Source organism: Pipra filicauda, unplaced genomic scaffold, assembly GCF_003945595.2.
Source record: "Pipra filicauda isolate LSUMZ 115617 unplaced genomic scaffold, ASM394559v2 scaffold71_size5581439_pilon, whole genome shotgun sequence".
Lineage (NCBI taxonomy): Eukaryota > Metazoa > Chordata > Aves > Passeriformes > Pipridae > Pipra > Pipra filicauda.
This window is the reverse complement of record NW_024104887.1, coordinates 491,905-515,946: the sequence shown is the minus strand read 5'-3', so window position 1 is coordinate 515,946 and position 24,042 is coordinate 491,905. Positions and strand designations below refer to the sequence as shown.

The 24,042-nt window shown below is 41.9% G+C and overlaps 1 protein-coding gene across 1 annotated transcript in view; it reads left to right on the top strand.

Annotated features, from left to right (window-relative positions):
- Positions 1-24,042, top strand: part of KIAA1958 (KIAA1958 ortholog) — a 50,973-nt gene that overhangs the window by 6,485 nt on the left and 20,446 nt on the right. The gene's annotated exons all lie outside the window — the stretch shown is intronic.

Below are 24,042 nucleotides of genomic sequence, written 5' to 3'. Positions count from 1 at the left end.
ACACTGATTGTTATTTACACCTTATCTGGGCTATGGTCAGGTACTTCCATGCAGTTGTACAGTGCAAGTTTCCAGAATGTCAGCCAAAATTAGGGAAAGATTAGCTTTTGGTATGTGCCTTGTGTTTTCTTAACTCTTCTGTTTGTCTACTCTTCTTAAACCTGAAGTCAGAGACTGTAATTTCTATACTTCTGGTATCTCTGAAATCTAAGTATGGAAGGGAGAGGATATATTTATGTTCTCTGCTAAGTGTTCTCCTGAAGCTCTAGAGAAAACCCTCATCGCCCTGTGATAGTTTGCAAAATCTGCTGCAACACACCATAAGGAGCCAGCATATTTTAGCTGGTAACACTCCAAATGTCATAGCTTAGAATTTGCAAAATATTGCAGCATGAAAAAAAATTAATGAACTATTCTCAAAATGTAAAAGCTGACACTTTTTTTTTTTTTTTTGATCTATGAGATTTTGATCCTTGCTGTTGAGCCAGTTTTTCAGAGAAGGCACTGAACTACTCATTCGGTGGAATGTTTTCTGTTCTCCATCATGTGGATCGTCCCTACAGCGATCCATAGTCATACCAGGTCATGCCACTTTACTCTGTGAGGTTAAATATCTGCTCAGATTTTGTTGTAACTGAAAGCTTTTTATAGAGTTGGGTTTTTTTTTCATATTTATCCAGGAAAGTGAGTATTTCCTGTTCAAAATTTAGATTTCATACAATCTTTTTTTAGCACTGTTAGGAGAAAAAATAATGTCTGGTTTCTTTTTTTTTAACGTTCTTATCTGCAACTATAAAAACAAGGGTGTGTTTATAAAAACCGAGCTCTTAGAGAGCTAGCTTTTAGTTTTCTAAACCCAAGAGACAAACATTTGTTGTGTAACCAGTAGATTGCAGTTGAAACTGTTCTATGAAGTGGTTGGCATATTCTTTGCCAGATGTGTGTATCCTAGCAATTTTACCAGACTTGATGAGTGCTGATGACTTAATTTCAAACCACTCAAGTTTAACATTGCCATGTCTGATTTCCAAAAATACAGATAACTATTGTGGAAATAAACTGGTTAAAAAGAAGTGTTGTGTTTGTAACAATTGATTATTAACTATCCACTGGCAGGTGGATCATTTCCAAATCTTCCAGATTTCAAGTTACATTTCAGTGTAGATTCTCCTTACAAGTTTAAAACTTGTACTTCCAAGCCAAGACATGGGAAAAGCCCTCATGCAAATAACCTGTGTCCAAAACCTCTTTCAGTTAAATCCCATTTTCTGCACACAGCTTCACTTCATAACAGTATACAGCTAAGAACCCCATAAATGGCAGATTTTCTCCGAACTCAATATTGTGAACCAATGTAGGACTCCACCCACTTTGTCTGACCTGGTGCTTGGCATCACCCTAAAAATCAGGCACAGTGCTGAGTGTTTGCTGAACAGGCAGTGTGGTTTGATAGAAATACTGATGACGAAGATTTTTTGGCAGGGGAGAGCTGGGTCAGATATTCTGATTTTACAAATCTGTCTTGATTTGAGGAAGACAAGATACTTATTGTAAGGGTGAGTGGAGGAAGGCAGAAAATTATATATGCAATATATATATATAAACACACAGTAAGTAGATTCTTTTCCCTTTGTCTAACTGTAAATAGTCTAAGAGTTCAGTCCTGTAACATATTAGACATTATGGCACTATGCAGCAAAATACAGGTGAGTTATTCTCCCAGAATTAATTCTTGCAAGGTTTAATAGACAATTGAGTTCCACTTCTTTCCTGTTTTTTGGAGGTTTTTTTGTTGTTGTTTTGGTTTGTTGTTTGTTTGTTTTTTTCCCCCCAAATAGTCTGTGAATATGTTTCCCCCTCAGCTAGTTTTTTTGCTCTGGTTAGATAATCTATTCTGAAATAATGAGACTGATTTCAGTATGGAAATCCACAGAAGCCTTTCTTAGTTATGCATTCACATGTATGAAGAAAAAAAAGGCTGTCTGGCAGAGAAAAAAAAATGTAAATTTGGATTTACCATTTCTTTTGGACCACAAGAGAATGCGTTATACCGAGCGTCACACATAAGTCATGTTTTGGAACAGCTCCACAAGATAGTGGAGCATTACTGAAATACAGCATCAGGCAATTTATATGGAGGGTGGTTATTCACCTGGCCCTTTATTTGCAGAAACGTTCCGCACTTAAATTGAGCTCTCTTCAATATGCTGCACCTGCTTTAATGCGCTGTGTTTGCTGTATGCATTGAACAGCAATTGAAACAGTCTCATAAAGATGGTCAAAATTTGTTTTGGTCTAGCTGGGAGTCGAGGAGAAGTAGCAGCTCGGAGCCATATAGCAAAGATACGCACAATTAACCATTGCAATTTAATTTTGTGTTTATATGTGTTTGTTAACATTCAGTGCTCTCCTGTTGGATAGTTAACTCTGTAAAGCTAAGTGGCCTCTTTCAGTCAGGTGTCCCTAAAACTGTCTTCACCTCTGCTGACCTCCTAGATAGCGATTAAACTGTTTGGCTGTGTTTGATTAGCTTTTAACTGGTGTGGAAGTATTTACATGGGATAATATTGTGAAGATTAGGATGGAGGAAGTAAAAACTTGGAACCACTTCAGCAGGTTTTATGAAACAAAGATGTATGAATCCAGCACATATCTATGTATTTTAAGATCTCAGGACTTGCCCTTTGGGGTCAATGTTTTATTTTTTCCTCTGGAGGAGAAATCGCTCCTTCAGTGGAAGGCAGTGGTTTCCCTCATTGCAGCAGTTCTCTCGTGGCTCTACCCTGATGCTGGTGCCCTGCCCTTGGCTGTGAGATCCACACTGGGCATGAGGGATATGCTTTTTAGCAAGGTAAGAGCAGAGCAAATTGCTCTGTGTTTTACTTCATTAATATTGATGTGCTACCACTGTCATAGTACAATTAAAAAGCAGAAAGTCTAAGTGAGCACGTCTGGACATCAGCTGTTTGGTGTCTTTCCTTGTCTGCCTACACCTGTGAATTTCACTACTTGCCTACACTGTGTTGTGTTGGAAGATAGGTTTGCTTGTTCCCTCTGGCATAGATGGAGTAAATTTGTAACATTATGTTATGTCTGTCCTTTTCATTATTCCAAAGGAGTTGCCAGTCCTTTCAGTCTTTTTTCCTCTCTTGAGGTTTTTGTTTGTTTGTTTTGTTGGGGTTTTTTTTGTAGACTGTAGCTCTTCAGAAGAAATTGGGGTGATCAGTGCATATTCCCTTTCCTACTAAGGTTGTTCTTCATGGGGGACTTCATTTTGCCTCTCAATAAGGAGATGGAGGAGCATCTGCATGTGGCTCTTGAGACTGCTGTGAGGAGGAGGGAGCTGGAGTTTTTGTGTAAATGAAGTACTGACCTGGCCCCCACAGATGTTATGGTCAGAGTTTGGGAACTGGGTTGGCAAGTCAGTAGGAAGGCTTGCAGGACATACCAGGTTGCCCTGGTACCAAACGAATCTTCCCACATAATTAAGGCAGCCTTTGGTAGACTCGGGGTGGAGGGACAATAGGTCCCTGGCTGTGCAGAAGGACCGAGACTTTTGTGTGGATGAATCTAGTGTTCCTCTGGGTTTTGTGTGGGTTGCTGATCTTGCACGCTGCAGTTTGGAGGTGCACTGAGTTTCCTGTAGTCTTACATGGGCTTTTTGTTCAGGGCTGGTGTTCCGGGAAAAGCTTCTGGGACTGGGTTGAGCAGAGGTCTGCAGCACTGACTGGTGTAAAAACCTCCTCATAGCCAACCAGCAACTGGGAGAGTTGGACCCAGGCCCCTGTCATGGTTTAATCCCAGCCAGACATCAAGCTCCTGCTTGTTCACTCCTCCACCACTGGGATCAGGGAGAGAATTGGAAGGCTAGAAGATAGAAAACTCGTGTGTTGAGATAAAGAAAAGTTTAATAGGGAAAGCTCATGCACAAAGCAAAGCAAAACAAGGAATGAATTCACTGCTTCCCATGGGCAGGCAGGTGTTCAGTCATCTCCAGGAGAGCAGGGCCCCATCATGCGTAATGGGGACTTGGGAAGGCAAACATCATCACTCCAAACATCCCCCCCCTCCTCCTTCTTCCCCAACTGTATATACTGAGCATGATGTCATATGGTCTGAAATATTCCTTTGGTCAGTTAGGGTCATCTGTCCTGGCTATGTCTCCTCCCAACCTCCCATGCACCCCCAACTTCCTTACCAGTGTGGCAGTATGAAAAGCAGAAAAGGCCTTGGCTCTGTGTAAGCCTGCCCAGCAATAACAAAAACTTATCTATATCATCATCCTTGTGTTCAGCACTTATCCAAAGCACAGCCTGATATGAGGCACTGCAAAGAAAATGAACTCTACCCCAGCCAAAACCAGCACAGCCACCATTACTAATGCCAGAGCCCTCTGTCAGGAAGGTCCTGCTCACACATCAGGAAGGTCTGCTGTTCCCATTGCAGAATGCTCTTTCATGAATTAATGCCTTCTTCCTAAGGCATGAGGTATATTGTTGAAGTTTTACTGAGGTTCAAGTAAATTAAGTTATATAGGTGATTTTTCATCTGCATGATTCACCTTTCCTCTCTGCTTAATGACCACTTTGAAAGACTCTCAGAGCCCTCGGCGATCTAGCAGTTTCCCCTCGTGACTGTTGTACAAGTGTGATCCTCTCTGGTTGCATTTGTTCTAAATGCTGCACTACTTTTAATGATGCTCTGCCTGTGCAAGATACTTTTCAGAAATAATAGAAGTGTATCACTTTTGCTGAATTTATAATTATACTATAAAGAATTCAGGAGGATGTCAAAGTAAAATTTCTCTTGATGTGACATGCTATTTGAGAAACAATGTCTTGGTTTTGTTGTGTGGGATGGATTTTTTTTTTGCTGGTTTCTGTCGGGGACTAACAAAAGAAAGCGGCATTACTGTTTTTCACATGGTTTGACCCATTAGATTGTTTGGTAGAAAGTATTTGAGTAGGCAACAAATTGAATTGCTTTTACATTTCCAAGACACTTAAGACAGAAAATAGAAAAGACAGCACTAGATAAACATGCTGCATATATAATTAAATTACTGCCAAGGAAATTTAATTCAGTCTTCAGTGATGGGTTTGGGCAGACGTTTTGCATTCAGCTAGAGATAAGGTAATGTATGCAATGCAGTCTCAAGTAAGTAGGAAGAGAATGAAACTGATATTTTGCATTAGTTGTGTATTATTTATTGTATTTGATAGAAGTGTAGAGCAGACACCTGATACTAACACCATCTGCCTGGTATCAGAAGAGTAGAGCAGTACTGTCTAGACTTTCTATATAAGAGTTGCCTCAGAAAAGCTTTTATTTTGTAAGCCACTGCTTTGCCAGTGTTTTTCCAGGTAATTTGCTTTCTTTGCTAAGGCTGTAGTTCTGGCATTAGAAATCAAGGCTGGCATTAGTAGTTGACTGTTAGTGTGCAATGGTCCCAGTATTTTATATCAAGACAATGAAAAGCAGAGGTTATGATCAACTGCAGTAAGAAACCAATATTTTTGTTCTCTGAGGGCAGGAAACTGCAGGAAGACAGTTTTCACAGAATCATAGAATCAAAGAATATTCTGAGTTGGAACTGATCAGGATCACTGAGTCCAACCCCTGACCCTGCGCAGGACACCTCAAGGATCATACCATGTGACTGAGAGTATTGTCTGAATTCTTCTTGAAATCTGTCAGGCTTGATGCTGTGACCACTTACCCAGGGAGCCTGTTCCAGTGCCCAACCACGCTCTGGGTGAAAAACCTTTTCCTGATATCCAACCTAAACCTCCCCTGACTCAGTTTCATGCCATTCCCTTGAGTCCTGTCACTGGTCATGAGAGTGAGTTGATCTATACCTGCCCTTCTGCTTCCCCTTGTGAGGATGTTGAAGACAGCAGTGAGGTCTCCCCTCAGTCTCCTCCAGACTGAACAAACGAAGGGACCTCAGCTGCTCCTCATGCAGCTTCCCCTCCAGACCCTTCACCATCCTCCTTGCCCTCCTTTGGATGCTCCAAGAGCTTAATATCTTTTTTGTGTTGTGGTGTCCAAACTGCACACAATATTCAAGGTGAGGCCGCCCCAGTGCAGAGCAGAGCAGGACAGTCCCCTCCCTCAACCGGCTGCTGATGCTTTGCCTGATGCCCCCCAGGACAGGGTTGCCCCTTCTGGCTGCCAGGGCACTGCTGACTCAAGTTTTGGGGTAGTTTGTTATGAGAATATACTGTGGAGGGGAAGAAGCCACAAGTTTTGAAACTGTCCTTTACTTGAGTGCTCTGAAGAGATAGGTGTCAGTAATATCCTTAGACAAAGAATGAGAGAAGGATGAAAACAACACAAAAATACAAAGAAGTTTCCAACTGTTCAAGTCAGAAATAATCTGATGGAAGAAACTATCTAGTGCAGTGGCTAATCTGGTGGTTATGTTCCACTGTGGTGTTTAGGTGGAAGGATGAGGTGGCACTCTCAAACTTGAGTTTGTCTCAAAAGCCACATGGCTCATGACTGGTGCTTCCAGAAAGAGCTTACTGTATTTTGGTATAAATCTCCTAAGGGAAAACCAAGTTTTGAATCATTCTCTGGATGGGAGACTAGTTCCCTCTGAAATGGTGCACTGCACAGTAGTCTGCCTTGGTTCTGTCCACTCTTCATCCAGGTACCCCTGTGGTAGATGTGAGACACAAAATACCCTTCACCACAAACAGAGCTAAAGCAAAAAGTTTTTTTAGTCAGAGAAGGTAACAATATCCAACAGTGTCATTTTGGGGCTGGTACCTTAGTCAGTGGTACGTTGAGGAGATGGGAACTACAGCTAAACATCAAAAAGACAAAAATGGGCAATGGAAAGCCTACCTGGTACTGGCCGATGCTTGTCAGGAAGTGCAGCTTGCTTTGTGTGGTGCATGTAGCCCTTGTGCAATCCACTGCACCTGCAGCATGCAAAGCACTATGCCTGCATTCTGCTGAAAGGAACGAAAAGGTTTATTGCACTTTCTTATGGAATGCATTGCTTGTGTTCATAAAGGTTGCTGATGTGCATGCTGGGGATTGAGTGGGCTGTGAGTGCGAAGTTTCAGACTGTGGGGGAGAACAGTTTTTCAGGAACTGCTGCTATGGCCTGTCTGGCTGCTTCTTCACAGTTAACGGAGAAGGTTGTCTAGAGACTGCCATAAAGGGGAATCCTTGATTTTCTGTGGCAAGGGTGGTTTCAGAAGATTTACGAGCATTGTGAATTTAATTTTAACAGGTGTGTGTGCATGTTGGGCTCACTAAGAGTGCTCTAAACTGCTCCCTCTCTGCTGTGTGGCATGGGGAACACTGATCCAGCACTTGGACCTGACCAAAATCCCCCCTAATTTCAAAAGTGTGCAGGCTGTCACACTAGTAAGTTACGTCTTGTTATGTTAACCTCAGTGACAAAGGGGTTTAGTGTGGGGTTAATGGGAAAGTGCAAGGAAAATCAAGTGAGTGCCCTCATTGTGCATCACTTAGGATCTGGCATATGACTTGGCAGTGACATGCATGGCAGCAGCATGTGTGGTGAAAGTGCAGGGAGGGAGCTCACGAAGTTGAGCCAGGCTCGAAACCTTCACATTACCTTCCACTAGTCCCTCTGGATGAACCTAGATGTCTCACATATTTCTCCATGCCTTTTTGCCTAATGGTAGAACTGCTAGAAATGCTGAGTCAGTCAGATGCTATGAGGAAGCATTAAGAAAGTTACAGGCACATGTGAGCCTTGCTGAAACTGACAGTGACTGAGTTAAACAGGTGGGGAAAGGGTGAATTTCTCGATAGTAATTTTTAAAGTGGGTCTTTAACTTTCTGTGGAAGCACCTGTTAAAGCAGAGGCAGGTGACAGCATTGTTCAGTTTCACTGAGCAGTTGAGTCCAGTGGTAATACTACAAGGGACTTTTGTTTAAATATATATCTGTGTTTTGCTTTTTTTGCTGGGCTTTTTGCTGACATTCATTTCTTCAGTCGGTCTTTTCCTGATGTTAACTGCTGGTACCTTGGACACTGTACATTACTGGCATCAAAAATATTCCATAGGTAACAGAAGTGAACTGCTTGTTTTTAAAGAAAGAAACTAATAAATACAGTACAACACCAAAACAGGAAGCCCTGAATGATACTGCTCTAGCCAAGCCCAACATTGGATGTTGCATAGCTATGGCTGTGGTTCAGATTTGCATCCTGTTTGAGTGATAAACATTTGCAGCCACCCAGGTGAGCAGGTGAGTCTCACCAGGAGCACCACCTGCCTAGTGGCAAGGTAGTCTCTAATGCTGTCCCCCTCTCTTGCCCCTTGCTACTGGCCTGAGTGGCCTCCATGCATTGGAGGACAATGGCAGAGAGGGTTTCTTCTGCATGTCTTGTATTTTTGCGTGGTTGGTTCTTCAATTATCACTTTCAGTTGCTGGCACAGCACCAACGCTGCCTGCCAAATTATGTATTTATCCCAGAGTCTGGTCTCCTTCTCCTTGCCCCACACTGCCCTTCTTGCCCAGTCCGTTGGATTGGATTCTGGATGTGAACAATCAGATGTTTACCTTTAAAAAAAATATTTTTAATTGCTGATTACCAAACACAGAGCTCTTAGCTATAAAATGTTTAACTTGTGCAGCTGCGCTGTGGAGAGAGAAATCTTTTGACTGCCCTTTCCCTATCTATCATCTTTCAAAAGTGTACAGCCAAGAGATTTTCATTTCTTGCCTTTTTATCTTTGGCAGATTTATCCTTGTGCTGTACAGCTATTCTAAACACAAGCGTTTTGAAATGCTCTGAGAGGCCTTATTTTTGTTTGTATCTCTTTTAGAAGTATTCCTAGCTCCATTTGTTCCAGTCTGGCAGGCAGCAAGTAGGCTAAATTTCCTCTCACATCCGTGAATGTTTTGCTTGCTTTAGCAACCACAGGGATAGACTCCTCTCTAGTGTGTTGTTGGTGCAGCTTGAAATGAAAGCTGATTTTAACAAAGGTTGATGCACCTCCATCTCCAAAGGCCAAAGCGAAGAACATACTTTATTTTTAACTGCTCTAAAAGCAATTTCATAAAAGACATTCACAGAATCACACAGAATTACAGAATCAACCACATTGGAAAAGACCTCTGAGATCATTGAGTCCAACCGAGGGGAACAGAGCTGTTCAGTTTTGTTTCCTGCTGCTTCTGGGCTTTATGAAGCTGGTAATGTGGAGCTTGTGCTTTGCAAGTATATTTTGGGTTGCTTGAACTTCTCAGATATCTTGTGTTTTGTAAAGCCTTTGAGTGTTTTGTTTCAGTGCCATTATTTCTATGAATGTTGGTGGTTGTAATTCGGCTACAGAGAAGCACAGTTAGAGAAGGGCTAGCATTCGTGCCCCATCTGAAGCAGCATTTCAGTACTTGCATTTCCACTCTAGTGAAATGGTTAAATTTTGAAAGGTGATTGCAAAAAGGTCAGCTTGTCGATATTTTAGATGGCGTAAGGAAAAACAGGTATGTCAGTCCTGCAAGACTTAAGTGTTTTCATCTGTCGGGCATGGCAAGATTTCTTTTTCTAGCACTATGGGAAAGCGTGGGTCAGAAATTGCTTGCAGCCTTTTGTCTAGACAGAACCAGGGCATGCTGAGCCCCCCAGGATAGTAAGTGAAATGTGCCCTTCCATTTGGCACACCAGCAAAGACCCCACATAGAGGGCTGCTTTGCTAAGGGTTGGTTCACAGCATTGTCTTTGGCTTTGTACATGTCATGCGACTGTGGCCGGAGGTGCCAGCTTGCTCTGGCCCTTCGGTGTAATCTCAGTAGACAAACATTGTTGAAACCTTAGACTGAACTGTCAGCATGAGGAGCGTTAGTAGGTTGAACATAGCAGGGACTCTGCAACTTTTTCAGTGATTGCAGTGGTGTATTAGGGAGGGTTCGAAACATACTGAAACTAGAAAACCATGACACCCTTAAAAGCTTAACAAAAACCAATATTTATTACCAAGAGGTGGCCAACAAAACGAACAAACCCAAAAGGGAGGAAGGAGGAGAGAAATAAGCCCCCAGCATGACCTCCCCAGTTACCCAGCTGTTGCCCATAAAGTTATCTTACCGACCTAGCATGCCTATAATTACCCATAGCAGAAGCTGCATCCTTGGAGAGTCAGTAAGTTCACAAACTGGCAGATGTCCCTGCCAAATGGCAACGTTGTCCTTGGTGTGAAGTTAGCTCAGCTTCCAAGGAAGCACTATCTACTTTTATACAATTAGCTGAGTGACCACAACCTCCCAGGTGTGGCCAGCACCTCCCAGCCAGAGGCCCTCGGTCCCACCTCCCAGTTATGTAAGTGCACCTCTTCTGCGCACGCGTGAGAACTTCGGAAATCCCCTCATACACACACAATATGCTTTAGGGGTCTCTCTTAATTGATTCTGGGGGCCTACTTCATCCTCCTCCTCCTCAAATTCTCCTTCAAGCGACCTTGGAGGAGAATTAACCAATCATAGAACACCAATTAAAACAGTTTATACAGAAGTCCTCCCTCCAAGGACAAATTCACTGTTTTATCAGTGAACTTGGCAGGGAGAATACAAACTACTGCAGGTGGCTGGGGCCAAACACAGACCAAAAGTATCAGCATAAATTCACCCTGGTACATGTGGTAATACTCAATCAGCACTCCCACCCTTCTCTTTGCTGCCAACATGCACCTTTTACTAGTAATTGGGCAGGTGTGTGTGTGTGTGTGTGTGTGTGTGTGTGTGTGTGTGTGTGTGTGTGAATGTATGACTAGACTTGCCCTTCAGATCTGGAGGATCTGTTTTTCTCTTTTCTTGCACATAGCAAGTGACTGTTGAGATGCCTGAAGGTAAAGGTGAAGTGCTGTCAGTGCAAAGCAAGGGTGAAAATCAGCTCAAGGCTTAGATGTGATATAAGGCAAGGGGTAATTGTCCCTCTGGCTTCTTTCTGAGGTTGCAATGGATGTTGCAATTTGCAGCAGGGTGAAAGGGCATCTGCCTTGTCGAAGTCAGAAGAAGTGCTGTCTAGAGAGATGTGACAACAACGTCACTGCTGAGTTTGGTGGTAGTAATTCTCACTACTCCCCTCCCAACTCTCACTAGTAACAGTTTGCAACTGGAAGGAGCCAGCCAAGTTTTCAGACACTAAAAAATGGTGCAAAGCATTAATGCAAGAATACACAATACAGATTTTTCTGTTTTAGACTCAACATACTAGTAAATAGTCAGCTGCTCTGACTGAAGCAGCTTCTTCTGAGATGAGATGAAGCTGTCCAAGCACATTGCCAAAGCAATCCTATTGGAAAAATGTCAGCAGAAATTAAAGAAAACTGGTCATGGCAGTTCAATACACTTAGCCCCTGTATAAATGTCAACATGTTCTTTTTCACCCTTTCTCCTTTTTGTTTGTTTTTTAATTTCTAAATAGAAGCTGCTGTCATCCTCAGTATAATTCCAAAATAGCCCTTCTAGGTTCTGTTTTATTTCTCCAAACAAGACATGACCAGGTATCTGCTGGATCTGCATGAATAGATAAGTGTGAGAGACCTGACTGGCTTCAAATGCAAATACACTCCATGACACAGTTGGATGAATGAGTATCTAGTGTGTGCATGTCCTTGCAAGAATGTTTTCAAATATTAGAATAGTAATTACATATTACTAACTACAGAGTTATAAAGCTCTCTGTTACCTAGATTGTGATACTCAGTTATTCTTGACATGTTTTTCAATGTTTGTCATCAATTATAGGTTATTCATATCTGGAGAGACTTAGAAGAAATTAGATATTGATATCAACGTCCCTGGAATGCCCATAGGGTATGACATTTCAGCTCATATTTGTGGGACAAAGGTGTGGGTGTTTTTTACCCCTTTTATTTTTTATAACGAGCGAAGGCTGTATATTTTCTGCTAGTTTATTCAAAGGCTGGACTAAATGCAAGCACAAGAAAGAATTAGTTGAAAACCCTGTGAAGTTGATACAGTAAAGTATCTTCTGATATCTTTGAAACCTACTGTATTTTAATAAATAGTTTATCATCTGTCATTTAATTGAGAAGGGAGAAGAGAGGAGGAGAGGAGAGTCTGGAGTATCACAGATGGAAAAAATTATATTTTTAAGAGTTTTTACATGTGGTATTATCTTTGGAGAGATTAAGAAGTTTGCCTGGATGTGTTTTTTGGAGGAGGATAATAGAGGATAAATACCTTAAAATAAATTACTATGCTCCTGGTAATTACTTTCATTCATCTGTTTTTACTAGCCTGCATTTGTCCAGGGCCATTTCCCACTCTAACGAGATGAACCAGTATGAACAGAAATGGGTAATTTTGAAAGGAATTTACTCCTCTATTTTTGGTACAATAAATCCAGTACTAATAAAGCATAGCAGGGACAGACTTTAATGAATCACATGGTTTGGGTTGGAAAGGACTTAAAGATCGTGTAGTTCCGACCCCCCTGCCATGGGCAGGGATGCCACCCACTAGATCAGGTTGCTCAGAGCCCCATCCAACCCGGCCTTGAACACTGCCGGGGATGGGGCATCCACAGGTTAATGAAGACATGCAATGCAACAATGTAACAACACATGCAACACTATATTGACTTTTTTTCCTAACACACCCGTTTCTGTTTTACCGGTTGAGTGATTTTTAAAGTCATATTTTCACTTGCTTTACCAAATATTAAGCAGTGTACGTAGCATATTGTTCTGAACTCCAGTTGTCTGAAGGCTACAGTTCAGGATCTGAACCTCCAAGAGGACATAAGGGAGAGTTCTTGAGACTCAGTCCTCCATGATAGATAGAGCTCTTCTTCCAAAGTCTTTTGCATGCCAGCTGCCAGTGCCTCTATATGTAAAACATGAATATTCTGGGGTTTCTCTCTATTTCTTAATCATGCACCATCCCTAAATCTACATGTTGTACATGTCAAATCTTGCACTAATGTTAATAAGAACTATGCTTGCTTGAGAATACACATTTAGCTCTTTTGGCCAAAGCTTTGGAACTTGCCTAGCTAAAGCTTTCATCAGGGTTTTAGACAGTCAGGGTCAGGTTTTATAGATGCTTAGTTTATATGTCTGCGTAGACCTCCAAAGATCCCATTTGGTGCTTGTCCATCCTTTTGATTACATAAATGCTTCTAAGAACTGGGGCCTGGGTTGACTGAGCCAGATAAGGTCAAAGGGACCTTTTCCATGTCCAGCTGTTTAAGCCTCTGCAGCTCCAGTCCCACTGAACTCAGACCTGCAAGCTTTCAAAGTGCAGTGCAGAGTGGCCTGGGGAGGCTCAGTCCCTCAGAACTTCATGTTGCACTGTGACCCACTCCCTGCTTTCTCCATCAGAACAGTAGGTCAGGCTGCTTGTCCTGTGGGGTTGCCACCAACTCCTCACCTGTATGTGGGTAAGCATTATGAGGTGTTGGTCTCTTTGTGTCCTTTCAGGGAACCCATCTCAATAATCTTAAAATGTAATCTATTTTAAATCTTGGTTTAATTTTAATTTTAATCTGAATTGATCAGATGCTAGAGGCACACAGCTAGATATGTTTCTAGGGATAATAGAAAACTTGGATAGAGCATTTCTAATTTTTTATCCTGTGGCTGTTGACTACAGGTTGTTACCCAGTATTTCTGACTGGCTTATTTCTGAATGAAGATCCTTGCTGGTGCATTTCTACGGCAGCTTTCATATTACTTGTTTTTCTACATCATGTCAATTTCAGGTCTAGGAACTTTATTAGGGACTTGTTTGCATGCTATCTGTTATGCACAGTTGGATACAAGCCTACCCATCAAATAATCTGCTGTCTTTATGTTTCTTGTATGTTTTTCAAGTCCATTATCCAAGAACAACTCTTTTTTTCATGACAGAGAGTTTTTTTTAAAGATTTTAAAAAGCAACTGCAGGACAGGATGACAGTCTGATGCCAGTGGTTTAATAGCGATACTTGTTGATATTTCAAAAAGCACATTCTAAGGCAGTTTGAGAATGTTTTTCTCACTGAAAATTAAGCCCTTGGAAAATCATTTAGCATCCAAAACTATCTCTGTGTCAAAAAGAGGGAAAACCTAAACCCTTAAATTCTAGTATAGAAAGTGGAATTTCATCCTCACACTGAAATACTGAGTTTCTGCCATTGTTCTAATTTTCTGTAGGAAACAACTCCCTTGTATTTTGTAGATAGTTAATACTGTGGTTTCACTGACACTATTTAGGCAAGTAGTGCATGTTTTTAATATTGCCATAGTGGCACTATTCCAAATTCCCTTTGGTTTAGAAAAGCCTTGAAATGAAAGAAATCCTACAAATAAAAAATGCAAACCAAATCTGGCACAGTAGAGTCTTTCATCCACAGAAGCCACTTGTGTTTGCTTGTAAGGAATAACATGGAATAGTTAAGTTGTCTGGGCTGGAACTGAAGGCATTGGTTTCCCTCTAAGAAGATGGGAGAGTTTGGTGTTCATAATTTCTATGTAAGTCAATGTTAATATTCCTGTTTTCTTTTTAGTAAATTATGCAGACTTTCTCTTAATACAATTTATAGGAAAATGAAAGGCCAGGGAAAACATCTTGCCTTCAGGCTGTGTATGCTTCATTCTTCTCATTGTAATTTTAAAAGTAAAGAGGGTACACACACTTTGTTGTAAACTCAGGAAATGATGTGTTTTGAAGATTTTCCAAACATGTGGTGCAATTTTTCCATTAAAGAATGATTGTGACCTGCATGCTGAGGCAAATGTTAGTGTGTCTAATATAATGCAGTTTTATATCCAGGTCATCATAAGAAATGGTGTGAAGACAGATGCAATTTTGGAATGAATTTTAATTAACAACACAAAATATCCAATCCATGATAGATAAGCTCCCTGGTAACTTAAGAAAACCTAGACTTTTTCTTTTTTTTTTTTCCCTCAGTGCTCAGCACCTTGAAATCTTATTGTTGATGTACTGTTCAGTAATTATTTTCCAGAGAATGTGTTCTTTCTTTAAAAATGTTCTTTGCTGAATACAGAGCTACTAAAATATGAGAGATGGCCAAGACTGACTTGAGGCTACAGTAAAACTCCCATGTTTTGCTAATCCTAATGCACAGGCACCTTTTCATGTACTCCTCTGTTCTGTCCCATTGGTTGCATGGTGTAGCAGTGTGCATTGCATTGGTGTCACCATCACATTTATGCTGATGTTGCCATCAACACTCATATTGACAAAGCTCATGGAGGCACTGTGAATACCAGGTCTTTACCCTGGCACTGCTTCAGTAGAACTGTTTAACTATTATGGTGTTGACTGGATGGAGAGCTCCTTCACGGTCATTTTTGCCTTTTCACAGAGCAGGTTTTATCCTAGAGGCTCCACATTTAATGCTAGATGCACCTGAGAGTCCCTGCTTGATCATTGCAAGACCCAGTTCTGGCAAAACCAAAAGTAAATAACTTATCCTCCTCCCTTTTTGTTTTGATTCGGATTTTTATATTATATTTTGGTAGACAAAATGTGAACTCGAGGCAAGAGAATCAAGATTACTAAAGGGATCGAAGGACTGGTGACTCAGCTAAAAAATGCCATCTATCAAAGATAATTATACAAAAATTATATGAGTTTAGAGGCATATTTGAATCAGTTTTGGTTTGCCAAAAAGCAGATATCAAAATTACAAGATGACAAAATCAATTAGGTTGGAAAAGACCTCTGAGATCATAGCGTCCAACCTGTGACCAAACACCACCATGTCAACTAGACCATGGCACTGAGTGCCATGTCCGGTCTTTCCTTGAACACCTCCAGGGACAGTGACTCCACCACCTCCTTGGCCAGTACATTCCAATGTTGAATCACCTTTTCTGTGAAGAAATTCCTCCTAATGTCCAACCTAAACCTCTCAAGAGACTGTGTCCTCTTGCCCTATTGCTAGTTGCCTGGGAGAAGAGACTGACTCCCACCTAGCTACAGCCTCCTCAGGTAGTTGTAGAGAGTGATGAGGTCTCTCCTGAGCCTCTTACTCTCTGGGCTAAACAACCTCTGCTCTCTTAGCTGCTCCTCATGAGACTTGCTCTCTAGATCCTTCACCAGCTTTGTTGCCCTTCTCTGGACATGGTGCAGCACCTCAGTGTATTTCTTGTTGTGAGGGGCCCAAAACTGCACACAGGACTCAAGGTGTGGCCTCACCAGTGCCGAGTACAGGGGGACAATCACTGCCCTGGTCCTGCTGGACACAACTGCTGATTCATGCCAGGATGCCATTGGCCTTCTCAGCCACCTGGGCACACTGCTGGCTCATGTTCTGCTGCTCTTCAGCAGCACCCCCAGGTCCTTTTCTGCTGATCAGCTTTCCAGACACTTCCTCCAGCCTGTAGCGCTGCCCGCAGTTGTCGTGACCCAGCATTTGGTCTGGTTGAACCTCATACAATTGACCTCAGTCCATCTATCCAGCCTGTCCAAAATTCACCCATCCAGGGAAGTGACTGCAGTGGCATTATTCCTTGGACAAGTCCGAGCTCATAAAAGAGACATTTGGATCTGGTTCGATGGTTACTGAGCTCAATAGAGTCTTCACCTTGGTAGGTATTAATTAGATCAAGCTCTTCTATACAAATTTGGTGGTGGATAGGTTGGCTGTGTCACAATATCTATTTCTTTCTGTGCAACAGTGGTCCTACCTGTATTCAAGGAAGGAGCAACAGTGCAGTAATAAATATGTCAGAGCTGGAAATGTTCATTTTGTCTTTGCTGTAAAAAGACACTTTATGAAATCAATGGATTGGGTTTGAAAGTGTGGAAAAGTTTAGTGTCAGACCCATTATAACCTCAATGGAAAACAGAGCCAAATTCGAATAAGTGGTAGTTGCACAGTTTTCCAAGGGCTTGAATGCCGGGTGGATTTTGCAGTGATTGTCATTCTTGCGCCATCATCTCCACTGTTCCTAGTGGAGAAAGCCATGAGTACAACTGAAAATGTTTGCCCTTGCCACACTTTTGCTCTGGAGAAGTTTCTACCGTTCTAAGAATAAATGCTGGAATAAACAGTGAGTATATGATTTGAGCTGCCCCAGCTGGATTATTTTTATTTTAAAAATTTTATTTGTATAGAAGCATTCCTAGTATATATGTGTTGGATCATACATACATTTGGTCATTTTTGGCCATTGCAGCAGGCAGCATTCTGAAATGTAAATGTAAATTTAATAGGAGCTCAAAGGGAGGCAGGGCTTGATTCATCCTAACTTCAGGAGGAATCTGGTGCTTTAGGAGTTCAGTTATGCAGGACTTGGTTTCTGGGTTCATTCAAGGCCACATAAAACTGATTGTGTTTTCCCTGTATCAAAACTCTGCCATTTTTTAAAGTGCATTGAAAATTGTTATATGGGAGCAGCCTTCTGAAAACTGGTTGGAGACATGATGAAGACTTGATAGTTCCTTTCTACTCCTTTTCCCTCTCCAGGCTTGGAATATGACGTATAGGCAGAAATAAATCCACATAACTGCACTTAGCACACAGTCGTGCTCATTCAAAGGTACATATATTTGCGAAAAAAAAAACCCTAAACCAGCAAGCCCCGAGCAGTTTTCCAAGAGTGTGCTTATTTATTAAGTTCTGACACGGAGATGCAACTTGAACTGGAGTTGTGAGGCAAGCTAGATTTCATCAGAGGTCCGAGCAGTTAGAAGTGCTGCCCAGCACTGCATGTCGGTGAGGTGAAACATTGAATTTGAATGCAGCTCAGGGAGTGTATGTAGAAGAGGAAATGATTTCCATGGTAAGTCCCTGCAGTTCCCCTCAGTCTGTGTCAATAACCTGGGAGCACATAATGGTCATTGGATAGTTCATTCAACAGTCTGTAAGTCCACAGAACTGCTAGTCCTAAAACTTGCTTTCAGTTTTCAGTCTGAAGAAACACAGATTTCAATCCAGGTCACCATCCATGTTGCGTCTCAAGTCTTATATCTGACTGCAGACCACAGTGAGAAATGTCTGCGTTAACAAAATTAATTAGGTTTCACTGAGGCTTTGAAAGAAATTTTCAGGGTTGCACTTGCTAAACACTGAATAGAAAAAGAGGATTTCTCTGTCTTCACACTACTCAAAGACTATTACTATGTTTACAGTATTTCGTGCTTTCAAAATCCTAAAATCTCTTCTGGGTTCAGCTGTACACTGCTCAGTTGTAAGCAGCGTGGAGTGTTAATATTTTACAGGGTTACATTAGTGCTACAGAGCTTCTGTGAAGCACGTGGCAGAACATGTCCTTTATGGGATATGTGAGGAAGAGACAGGGTAAAAAAATGAAGGAGAGCACTGTCAAATGACCCTTCAGCCACACTGTACAACAGCAAGGCTCACGTAGCTCCTGTTTTAGTAGGTGCTGGGGGGGGGGAAAGAATACAAAACTAGAAGCAGTGGTGCCTGTAGCATTACATTTAGCTTGAGGATGGAGCCCCCAAACAGTTCCTTAGTCCCTCCTGCTGTCAGTGGATGAATCATTTTATCTTGTGAATGAGGCAGGCTCTTGGGAAGCTCTTAATCATGTGATAGTCTTCCACGTGAGAAGGCAAGGGAACCCGCAAATGCTGTCCCAGCCAAATCCTTTTCTCTCTCAACCAACTGGAAGTGTTTCACCAACAAACAGGTTTTGCTGCTTTCCTCTGGCTTGTGATGACAGCTGCAGCTGAAGGCGTGCCACACTTGGCAAGGAAAGCATCTAACCTGAAGACTAGCTTAGAAGGAGCTGCAGCCTTGTGGAGCGAATGTGACAGACAACCATGAAATTTTTATGAATGGGGAACAGCATTAACTGCTGAGAAACATGTGTATTATTTTTTCTTCCTACTACCCCCTGCACCCATCTCTCAGGAGAGCATTCTTGGTGGTTATTGTTGATAGAATCATAATTGTAGTTCATTGTGGGTAAAACTCTGTCCTGCTCATTAAGTAGCAGAGCTCCTAATGACTTCAGAAAGCCCAAGACATAAGCACGGAAGCTCTGAAATACACAGAAGGGAAGTCACTTGCTACATTTAAGTGACTGAACTTATGTAAAATGTGGGATGAGCCTAGAATTGTGGAGGTGGAAAATTAGCATGAAGGTTTTATTCTGTTCCTTCCGTGCATTCCTATTTATTTCTCAATAAATACAGAGATAAAAACATAGGCAAACAGAATACACTTACATAATTTGGAAATAGTGATTTTGTTGAGGTGAAAGGTTGTTTTTCCCTTAAAGATACCAGCTGGAGACTGTACAAAAGTGATAAGGAACAGTGACAAATGAGCATAGCTAGAGGAATTACTCACCAGTTTAAGGATACGTGACATTGCCAAACTGCCTCACAGGCTTGCAGAACTTGCCAGAATTTGTGAGCCTTTCCTCTGTAATATACACCCTTTTGTTTTCTAGAGAGACGCTCAATTAAAAACATGTTTTCCTAACTAAAAGGAGCCATGTGCAGTTCGTATCAGAGATGGAAGTCAACCCCTTTCCCCCATGTAAACTGCAAGACCTAGTTGATTCACACCTTGCCTATAAGGTGTCATTATTTCTACATGCTTGTTTTCTCTCCCTCTCTGCTGCTTCTTGCTTCATAGTCTTTCTTTCAAGTAAAAAGTAAATTCAGTAATATTTGGGTTGACATAAGAGTTTTGTACTCTTGAAGTCTACAATTAGAGAAAATGCAGTGACCTATTCCCAGTCCTTCCAGTCTGCTGGCCTGTTTTGGTTGAGTAGTTGTCCATCCTAGTCCTTTAACAAGTTGATGACATCCTTAGCAGTATCAGTGGAGAAATCAAAACACTGGGGCAAAGAGGCTGAGCTTTAACTCCACTGTTAGTAGGATTTCCCTCATAGGAAATAGCAGAGAAGGTGGTTGATTAGCAGTGGCATGATTTTGGGTGCTCTGTTGCATAGCTGGGGCCCCCAACATTTGTGGACCTCTATCTGGGTTAGACTGCAGCTCCTGCTGAGTCTACTTCAGCATCTTACTTTATGAAAGAGAAATACTACAGGTAAACCTGAATTGATGGCTGGCAGACTTGTGGGAATGCAGCAGGACCTTGTGGGGACCTCAGTACTACTCTACCTTCTCTGGTGAATTGAGACGTGGATTTCTGCTGTTGTTCACCTCAGTCATTTATCAATGCTAAGCACTTGGCTTAAGAAATGCTAGTAATAAGAGAAGGCCTAATATTGTCCATTAGCTAAAACAGTGAATGAGACAGATACACCATGGTGGCTAAACTTCTGATGCTCTCAATCTGTTAGCTATCAACTGTGTTTTCTTACTTTTAAGTAGGAAAAGATAGGTCTTTCAAGAAACGAAGCAGTGCTTCCCCTTCAAATGGTGATGAAGTAACACTGTGGTAAGTTTGGACAGGGTGGAGGCTGAAAACAGAGAGGATTTAAATATTCTGAGCTTCTTTTGCTGGTATGAGAAAGCAGAGTCCAAATGCTTTCGAAGTTTTTTTGAATGTAAAAGCTGTTAAAACATTGCTTCTCCATAAAAACTCTTTAACAGGTTTCAGCTGTTGCAAGATTGGTTTGGAAACCATGCTGTTTAAAATGAGTAAATGCAGGGGTATTTACATCTGTCTTTTAATGTTTTAGGATTCAGGTTTTAGAATTTTTATAGAACTGTGTGATTAGAAAGATTATTTTTTATTATTAACGAAAGTAATTTTTGCATTGTAGTCTTACTTGAGAATCTTTGACTTCTAGAAAATTCTCAGAAGGATCAGTCTTGGCATCATGTCCAAGAGGTTTGTTAATGTAGTCCTGGCAATACTGTTCCCTTGAAAAAAATCAGCATGGAAGTGCTAATAATCAGTAGTGGTAATAGAATTTCAAACACACATGTGTGTGATGCAAGTTAGTCTGAATCAACTTGTCTAATATTACCCTGGTAAGGAAATCCATTCCTAACCACCCAAGTCTGTGAGAGGACAGGATCCCAATAAGATTTCTTTCCTTCTTTACAACAAAATTCCCCCATCACCCTCCTGGAGCTGTAGGTCCACCAAATGCACGGTCCAGTGTACAGACCCTGCTGGAGGACACCCACTTCCCACTGAACACTTCTGCATCATCCTGTTTTTTTCCATTCAGCTACTTCATCCTTCATCTACTGCCTCCTCACCTCTGCTGCCTCCTTTCTGAAGGAGCCACATCACAGATTTCCCTGTTTGCTCTGAAGAATCTCCCATGAGGTCCTAGTCAAAACTCCACTCTATCACTCTCGTGTGCAAGGAGTCAAAGGAGAAAAGGCAGTTGAGGTAGCCAGGTCTTTGCTACCCAAAGGTGTTTGTTCATTCTCTTCGTGGGATAAAGGAAAGGGTTCATACTGGCAAGCTACCAACTGCTATTGCTCCTGGGACTTGCCTGGTGTCAGTGCATCTTCTCTGCATCCTCACAAAGGGCCTGTTGCTACTGCTGTGTGTAAAATCGGGAAGAATTTTGTCTGCATCAAGCTGGCTAAGCCAAGTCCCGTCCTAGAACACAGAAGAGGGCTACTCATTAAAGGTTGCTGTTCCTCATTGCCCTTTGGTCCCCAGGTAGATCTATTATGACAATACCCTGGTTCTGGATATACAGAAAATATTCCCTTTCCCAAGTCAAATGGTGTTCCCCTTAATGCACTGACAGATCTCAAGGAATGGGTTTGCAACAACGCCACTTTCTCACATGGCACATATTCTGTACACATTAGTCATTATAGTGACATGTTGTAAATGAGGTCGTAAATGCTAGAAAAGCCTTAAAACTGAGCTCTTACTTTAGGGTCCAGATAGCTGCAGTGACTTTCCAGTGCCTAGACATGCTTCACTCTGAATTAGATATTTATAGGCTCTAAACTGCAGAAAAGTGCAATGGGAGGCTCCTGTAATGCAGTTAAAATACCAGTGTTATTCACATTGAAGTTATAGCATGTTTTTGCTAGTTACTGTATGATTTCAAAGTTATCATGTTAGCAGATTATTAAGCATGAGTCATCTTATCAGATCTTGCCAGTTTGAATGAAGGACTTATATAATTTCTGAAATGTGATTTAGCAAACAAGAGCAGACTGTCAGCCAGCATCATACTGTCTGACTGAGCAGACAAGTTCCTTCTTCAGGAAACCAGGTAGATAATGATGCGTTTGCTGTGCTTTCTACAGCATGAGTCCCTCTCTGCCGAAGTGCCATTGGCAACTTCTGCTGTGGTTGGCAAACCGAAGACACAGTGCTTCTGAATAACTGTTGTCTTTGGATTTTTAACACAATCTTGACCGTGGCAGTCAACCTTACCTCATTTCCCTGAGGGGAAAACGGTTCTTCAGATGAACTGGGCTTTCTGTCTTCCCAAGACACATCTGTGGTCATGCAGCAATTGAGCAGCTCCATGATATCCCATGGGTTTACACTGAAGCAGCTTCGGACTATATCACTGACTATAGCTTTCCCCCGTTCTGTTTTCAGATTCTCTTCTTTGCCTTGTGTGAGTGTGGTGTTCCTCTTCCGATCTTTTGGTGTTTCTTCTGTGGCAGGGTGCATTGGAAGTACATATCTTTGAATATCTCTCTCAGAAGATATGTGGATGCCTTGGGGGTTTTGACCTCTGTCAAGACTTGACAGTGAATCTTTAAAAGGTTTAAAACAAATAACATAAAAGAGAAGGTTTAGATATTTAAAAGTTGTATGTTTGCAAAGGGGAGCCTTCTCCGGTGCCTAAAAGGCTTACAAGCTGGGGACCTTCTGCATTTATTATACTGCAGAGAGGCTCTGGTCATGTAAGGAGCTTTATGTTGCAGGTCATGCAGTGAGATCTGTACCATTCCTGTGGTTTCACAGAAGCTGGAATTTGAGTTATTGCAGCAGTTGTTCTCTGTGCATGCACTCTGGCTTGAGCTGCTGCAAAAACAAGCTTAAATTTTACACAATTTTATCTGTTTCCTAATTATGTGCTTCTTGCTGTTCATCCATTCCCTCCATGTCATGCTTAATTTCAAAGATGTTGGAAAAATACCTATAAGTTTTTTAAGTATCTAGAAATTCTCATCCTTGCTCCATTCTTGACCCCACCAAAGAGTCACAGTGCCTGGGTGGGTGGAAAGACCCATGAGAAGCCTTGTGGAGAATATTGTAGGCAGTACTTCGTGGCACTAAACCTGCATTATATGGGAAAACTGTTGTTTAAACATGTCTTAAAATGCCTCTTTGTGGTCTCTTTGCAAACACATGCTTCTTCTTCCCAACACCCGCCACGACAACTGTTATCTCCCATGCAGGAATGTCCTGGGAAGGGTGTCCTGAGGTGTTTCTCATTGGTCCTTGTTAACCCCTTCCTGTGATTGGGTGTTCCTGTAAGCCCCTTGAGACTTCTAATTGGTTACTTTGTGAATCCTCCTAAACCCTATAAATGTAACACCCCCAACAGTAATCTCTCTCTTGCCTCCTCTCCACGCCTGGTGTGCTGTCTCAGTGCCTGCCATGGGACCACGTGGGTGGGTGGAGGAGGGGAGGGCACCTCTCCCCTCCAGGCTCAGGACCTGAAACCCCTGATGCTGGAGTTCCCTTTCCCAGTCCTTCAAGACGTCGGAATGGTTCCTCAGATGGAGATGGAACTAGAACTGGGCCTCTCCACGTCGTGGGTGGGGAAAGGGATCCAGAGTACTTGTCCATTTTGTTTCCAGTTTTGGTTTGCACAGGCCAACCTTTGCCTGGTGAACGGGAGCGAGTGAGCAGGGATGTGCAGGCTGCAAAACCATTGAAACACAGCCTCCTCATCTCCCTTGGCACAGAGCAAACTGGCTTTCTGCAGCTAACTGGCAAATGATGTTGAAGAGCAGCTATGTGGGCAGGTAGTAATTTGTGTGGATTTTAGGGAAAGCATTCTCCAGGGGCAGTTAGCCATTGTGTAGCTATCTTTTTGAGCCATGACACGGTTCATTTTGCATCTAAAAATGCTTATGTGGAAGAGGATAGGGAACAAAATAAGGTGTAACATTGTCATGAATGCTGCATTTCAGCTGTAAAAAATGTAAAGGACTTTTCTGCTTATATGAGAATGGAAG